This window comes from Bubalus kerabau, chromosome 13 (genome assembly GCF_029407905.1).
Source record: "Bubalus kerabau isolate K-KA32 ecotype Philippines breed swamp buffalo chromosome 13, PCC_UOA_SB_1v2, whole genome shotgun sequence".
Taxonomy (NCBI): Eukaryota; Metazoa; Chordata; class Mammalia; order Artiodactyla; family Bovidae; genus Bubalus; species Bubalus kerabau.
In genome coordinates, this window is record NC_073636.1 from 54,119,960 (window position 1) to 54,127,410 (window position 7,451).

The 7,451-nt window shown below is 44.4% G+C and overlaps 1 pseudogene; it reads right to left on the minus strand.

Annotated features, from left to right (window-relative positions):
* Nucleotides 1-238: 238 nt before the first annotated feature.
* LOC129625000 (melanocortin receptor 3-like) lies at nt 239-1,320 on the minus strand (annotated as a pseudogene).
* Nucleotides 1,321-7,451: the final 6,131 nt, after the last annotated feature.

Consider the following 7,451-nt stretch of genomic DNA (forward strand, 5'->3'; position numbering starts at 1 on the left):
CACAACTGAAGCGACTTAACACAATCGCACAATGGGCATCCTTTCAGAGAGCCTGTTATATCCATGTTTCTCTTTCAAAATGCTCTCTGCAGGCTTAAAAACAAAAGACACAGAGGATCATGGCTAATAACACATTTTTTATGTCTTTTAAGTAGTTTTCTCCCTTTCTGCTAAACACCTGGGCTGGCTGGAGGGTCGAAGGTGACCAGAGTGAGTACTCTTCCCATGGCCCCATGTCTTATCCCACATTCATGCCATTGCAGCTGCAGAGCATCTCCTTGAAGGTGTTGCGCAGCTCCAGGCTCCGGAAAGCATAGATCACCAGGTTGATGATGGTGGTGCACATGATGAGGACCAGGTGGGAGTTGGAGTGGGCAGTGTAGCAGATGCAGTGGGGTTGGTGGGGCAGGTTATGATGAGGACGAGGTGGAGGAAGAAGGGGGCCCAGCAGAAGATGGAGACCCCCAGCAGGCTGGTGATGGCGATTGCCCCCTCCATACACAAGTGCTGCTGGCCAATGGGCCACCCCATTGGCAGGCAGCTGTGCAGCGATGTGCTCGATGTGAAGCAGGGTGAAAAGGAGCACGTGCACATAGAGGGTGCCCATGAGCAGCAGCATGACAAGGAACATGGTGATCAGGCACACGATGACCATCTTGCTCTCGGAGTAGATGACAAACACCACACTGCAGACCCTGCAGCCCAGCCAGATGGCCGCAATCAGGGCCAGCACCTTCCACAACACGGTCATGATGCTGTGGTAGCGAAGTATGTAGATGGTGGTGTACCTGTTGACTGCAATGGCCAGGAGGTTGCAGATGGGGGCCACCAGGGAGATGCAGATCATGGAGTCAAAGACATTGTCCATGTGCTGGATGAACTGGTCCTTGAAGGTCCGGTAGTCGCTGTTGACCACGGGGATCATGAGAGTCTCCAGGGCATTGGACACGCTCACCGGCATGTCAGCCATGGCCAGGCTGCAGAGAAAGATGTACATGAGGGATTGCAGTTTGCCATTCCTGACCACAGCCAGGATGACCAGGATATTTTCCAGAAGGCTGATGATGCCCAGGGCCAGGAAGACCTCAGGCTTGAGGAAGACCTGTTCACAGAAGCTGCTGATGCTCTGATTGCTGAAGTTAGGGGCTGCGAGATGCTCTGAGCTGGTAGGTGTGATGGTTGAGCAGAGTGCAGATAGCACGAAGTAATCATTGCTCACAGACGGCTGGCTGATCGGAGCAGGGGCTCCAGCAGGGTCCCGAGGCTGCAGTTGCTGCTGATTCCAGGAAAGAAAAAAATTCCTTCCATATCCTGCTTTTAGATGCTTTTCCAGTGCACTCTTAGATTTTGTTCTTCCCCAGAATAAAAGGTTGGAGAGAGGGAGAGAGAGAAAGAGAACGATAGGGAGAGAGAGCAAAAAGTCAGCTTGGAGACATACAGAGTAATTTCCTCTGCTTCTCCAAGATGAGCAGTTTTAATAGAAACTCTTCCCTCTCTCCCTTCTTACCTTCCTTCCATCTCTCTCTCTTTTCCCCTCTCACATCCCCATCTGGGAACAGAAACCCAGCCAATGGCTGGTACAGTTACGGCAGTTTTCATTGTAAGTCATGGAATGTGGTACCTGTTAGGAGTGAGGGGTGAACACGCAGTTTATATACATTGGCTGGAGGCAAACACCTCCTACTTAATCTTCAGTGCTGCGAAATGACCAGTGAGCATTGGGCACCTCTCTGACTGACAGCAGTGCCGACTCCCAGGGCCTGAACCTGGAGATTCAAAAGCAGCCTGGTGCCCTCTACAGGCCAGACTGCTCATCTCCCCATTGGCTGGGCTGAGCAGTTCCTGTCTTGAAAAGGGCCACAGCCATCTTTTCATCCATTTATTTGCTCATTCTTTTTTTTTTTTTTTATAGCAAACATTTACTAAATGCCTACCATGTGTCGAGTTTCTGCCCCGTGCAGGAACATCCTTGTTTCTTCCAAACTCAGAGTCTGGGGTGGAAGAGACTGGGGTGGAAGAAATCCAGTGGTTTTATTATAGGGGGATACATACTTGAATCGGGGAATGCCAGGGGCTGGGGGAGTTCAGAGGGGACCCCCTCACCTGAGAGGTCAAGGGAAGTTCCTGGAGGAAGAAGCCTCTCAGCTATGACTTCAAAGAACAGAGGGGATGCCCAGTGGTGAGGCGGGGGCTGGGGTTGAAGGAGGTAGAAGAGGATTCCTGGCAGAGGGAATAACATGCTTACAGCCTGCAGGCTAAAAGCAGTGTTTCTGCACCCTGGATGAAGAAGTCGCCTGTAGGATGTGGTCACGGGGATCGCATCTGACCTCCTGAATCAGAATCACCCAGAGGCAGGAGGTGGATAGGTGTGTCTTCACTTTTTAGCAGGTGAGGGAGGACATAGCCAAGAAGGTTGAGATCTCTGGAAAAGAAAGCTTGGTGCTTCTGAAGGACTTTAGTTTTCTCTGGCCAGAGTGTGGAGCCAGGAGACATAATTTGAGAAGTGAGCCTGCAGTTTTTTGCTTTTCGTAAGTAGAGAAAGGCCAGGATCCTGAAGGGCAGTCTCAGCTGAGTGTGGGAGTTTTTGACTGTATCCAGAAGCCAACAGGGGGCTGTGGAAGAGAGGAGGTGGGGTTTGCAATTTAGAAAGATTCCTCATTGCCTGATGGGGACTGCCTCAGGAGAGGATGAGTCAGGAGCCTGGGGGGCCAGGGCTGCAGAGATTCACAGTGAGATGATGGTGGCCTGAAGCAAGGAGGTGGCCACAGGGCCATGGAAGGAGTGGACAGAGATGCTTGGGTGGTGGGTTCTGGAGATGTGAGCGTGATGGATTGGGACAGCTCAGGGAACACCTCTGCTTCCTTCTTAAGTAACAGGAAGACCAGAGATGGAAAATGTATTGGTTGGCCAAAAAGTTCATTCAGGTTTTCTGTACATCTAATGGAAAAACCTGAACGAACTTTGTGGCCAACCCAATAGAAGGCAGAATTTAGCAGCTGACTTTGATACTTAGTTCATGTCAGATGTGATGCTGGACAGGAGGATGATGTAAACTCTGGATACAATGAGTCTGCTTCCCCGGCCCTCCTGGCCAAGTACCTGCATATCAATTACAGGTAGACTGATGTTCTGATTATCCAACTATCAGCTAACTATGTATGTGAGTGTGACTGTGTGTGTATTAGATAGAAGAAATGTGCATATGAAATAGAAGATAACTTAGAATACTTATGAAACTGTGGGGGTGGAGAGGTCTTAAGATAGACAACCAGATGGGGGAAGGGATAATTAGGGAATTTGGGATGGACAGGTACCCACTGCTATATTTTAAATGGATAACCAACAAGGACCTACTGTAAAGTACAAGGAACTCTGCTCAGTCACATGTGGCAAACTGGATGGGAGAGGAGTTTGGAGGAGAAAGGCTACATGTACATAGATGACTGCATCCCTTTGCTGTCCACCTGAAAATATCACAACATTGTTAATCGGCTATATCTCAACACAAAATAAAAAGTAGTTTTTTTTTTAAAGAAAAAAAAAAGGCAACCAGTAATTAAGTGTGAAAATGTCACCAAAGTCAGAAGACAAACAGGAAGAAAAGACTTTCCATAGGCAAAGATTACTGTCTCTTCAATACAAAGAATACTCTCACATTAATAAGAAAGAGATGATTTACCTCTTAGAACACAGGGCAAAAAACAGGGATAGGAATTCACTGAAGAGGAAGTGCAAGTGGCTAATAAACTAATGAAAAGATATTCAGTCTTCTGGGGAATCCAAGAAATGCAAATCAAACTTCAGATTGACAAGGGTGGAAAAGATATCAAATTCAGCAGAGGGTGTTGGGAGAAGAACACTCTCGTGCATTTCCAGTGATTGTGGATAGTCTCATCATTTTCAGTTTCTACTAAAATAAAAAGAAATGCAGCTGAGTGTGGATCTCATTCTGTGAACTGAGGGGCATGAGAAATACTTCTACTGATTTTCAGCAAAGTGACTTCATTTCTGATGCTAAGCCTCTCATGTTCCAGCTTGCAGAAAACACAGTCCTAATCCTTGTGGAGGTTTCTCTTCCTCACCCCCAAAGTCACATCCAGAGGTGTATTTATACTGTCCTGTCTGTGGTTTCAGGGGCCTTCATCTTACCTGTGGGAGAAGGCAATAGCACCCCACTCCAGTACTCTTGCCTGGAGAATCCCATGGACGGAGGAGCCTGGTGGGCTGCAGTCCATGGTGTCTCGAAGGGTCGGACACGACTGAGCGACTTCACTTTCACTTTTCACTTTCATGCATTGGAGAAGGAAATGGCAACCCGCTCCAGTGTTCTTGCCTGGAGAATCCCAGGGACGGGGGAGCCTGGTGGGCTGCCATCTATGGGGTCGCACAGAGTCGGGCACGACTGCAGCGACTTAGCAGCAGCAGCAGCATCTTACCTGTAAAGATCAGACTACTAGATTTTTGCCCTGCTCTGTGTTTGGCCTGGGCTGAGCACCGACCATCTTTCTCTGCTTCTGTTCTCTGTTTATGAGCATTGTTGAGAGTGAGCAGGAGGGACCCGGCACCCTCATGCCTAAAGAGTGTTGATTTGGTCTCCTCTAAGCTCTACTCTCCGCTTTCCTGGGGGAGTAGCACAGACACAGCTACTTTTAAACTTAAACTGTAGTTTGTTTTCTATTTCTGTGACTCTACTTCTATTTTGTAAGTAAGTTCATTTGCACCCATTTTTTTAGATTCCATGCATAAGCAATATCATATATTTGTCCAAATATTTGAATCCCATGACTTGAAGAAACTTTTATTACACAACTGCTTTTAAGATTTACTTATTTATTTTATTTTTATTTTGTTTTTGTCCATACCACGCAGCATATGGGACCTTAGTTTCCTCATCAGGGATTGAACCCACAGCCCCTGCAGTGGAAGTGCAGTATCTCAACGATTGGAATGTCAGGGAATCCCCTAAGATTTATTTTTACTTATACTCAAGGTTCCTAATATTTTTATGCCTGTAAATTTTGCTTTACCTTTTTAAAATTGAGCTATAGGTACCAGAAAATTCATGATTTTGAAATATACAATTCAGTGGGTTTTTGTTTGTTTTTGTTTGGCATCTTCACGAAGTTGCCCAGCCAACACCACTATCTAATTCCAGGACATTTTTATCACTTCATCCCCATTAGCAGTCACTCCTCGTTTGCTACTTCCCTCAGTCTCTAACAACTGCTAATCTACTTTCTATCTCTATGTGACAGTAAAAAATATGCTCATCGAGGCTGTGTTTAACTTTTGGATCACAAAACCCTCCATTTTCTGACTTTCTCATGTTTCAAATGCTAAAACAAACAAACAAAACCAATAGCTGTAGGTGAAAATGTAAACTGAACCAGCCAACTCTATAGAAAACAAAGTGGAGGATCCTTAAAAAACTAAAAATAGAGTGACAGTATGATCCAGCAATCTCACTCCTGCCTGGGCATATATCTGGAAAAGATGAAAACTCTAATTTGAAAATATACACTCACCCTAGTGTTCATAGCAACACTATTTACAATAGTAAAAACATGGAAACAATCCAAGTGCCCAACAACAGATGACTGGCTTAAGAAGATGTTTATATACAACAGAATATCACTCAGCCATCAAAAGGAACAAAATATTATCATTTGCAGAATGTGACTAGACCTAGAGATCATCATACTAAGTGAAGTCAGTCGGTAAGAGAGAGACAAATATTATAAGATATTTCATAAATGTAGAATCTAAAAAATAATACAAATGACTCTACAAAACAGAAACAGATTCACAAACAAAAAAACAAACTTATGGTTACCAAAGCATAAAGGGAGCAGGGAGGGATAAATTAGGAGTATGAGATTAACAGATACAGATACTATATACAGATACAGATACTGTTTACAGATACAGATACTGATACTGGATACAGATATAGATACAGATACTGTATACAGATACAGATCAACAGATACAGATACAGATTAACAGATACTAAAAATCCCATGGATGGAGGAGCCTGTTAGGCTGCAATCCGAGGGGTCGCTAAGAGTCGGACACGACTGAGCGACTTCACTTTCACTTTTCACTTTCATGCATTGGAGAAGGAAATGGCAGCCCACTCCAGTGTTCTTGCCTGGAGAATCCCAGGGACGGGGGAGCCTGGTGGGCTGCCGTCTATGGGGTCGCACAGAGTCGGACACGACTGAAGTGACTTAGCATAGCATAGCATAGCATTATACCTAAAATGGATAAGCAACATGGATTTACTATGTAGCACATCAAACGATCTTCAATATCTTATAATGACCTATACTGGAAAATAATCTGAAAAAATATATAATTGAATCACTTTGCTGTACACCTGAAACTAATACAATATTACAAACTAACTATACTTCAAAAAATAAACAAAAAGCAACAACAAAAACCCAACTATAAATTCTTCTGTATTAAAATTCGGTATAAAAGTGGTAAAGTAAGAACAATCAAAACAATGAAACACAAACCTCTTCCTCTTACTCTCTTGAATTTCAAGATCTTATGAATAGAGAGTGAGTTATTTTGTTTTCTGAACACTTCAGTGCAAGGAACAGATCAAGATACTTTTTTTGTGTGTGGTTTTTAAAAAGACCTTGAAGAAGGAAATGGCAACCCACTCTGGTACTCTTGTCTGGAAAATCCCATGGACGGAGAAGCCTGGTAGGCTACAGTCGATGGGGTCACAAAGAGTCGGACACGACTGAGTGACTTCACTTTCACTCACTTTTTTAAAAAGAACATTCTTTCTTTGCTCTCTGCTGAAATCTCTTTTGGAAACTTAGGGTAAAATTTTGCTTCTCTAAGTCCATTTTCCTATGGTTAGTTGACAATTGTAGCAACTGAGTCAAATTAAGCATAAAAAGCAGTTTTCTGAGGGTAGAAAAACAAAAGATCCATGTTGTTCCCAGTTCTTCTGGTTAAAGGACCAGATATGATGAATTAAAGCCCTCCATGGTATACAAACAAAATCTCTCTATATTTTTGGTTGAAAAAAATCAGCCTTAGCACTTTGGAGTTATACTATTTTCTTCAATCATAGAATTAAGTGCCCTTAACTTTCCTCACCTCCTCTCGTTACCTTTGCCTGTTTAGCACCTGAGTCCTATGTTCTGAGTGTTGTGTTTCTCGGTGAGGAGGGACAGTACTCTGATGACATTGCAGGGCGGGGACTATGCCACTGAGTTGTCTCACACCAGGACAGATGCTCTCAGACTAGAGCTTCTCAACCTTTGCTGTGCATCTGAATCACCCAGGCAATGCTGATGCTGCTGGCCCCTGGACTATACTGAGTAGGGAGGAAAGTGATCGAATCATTTGCAGACATAGATGGAGAAGCTGTGCTAGGAGAGCCAGCCAGATGTGGAGTTCACTCTGTTGATGTGGAAAAGGAGCAC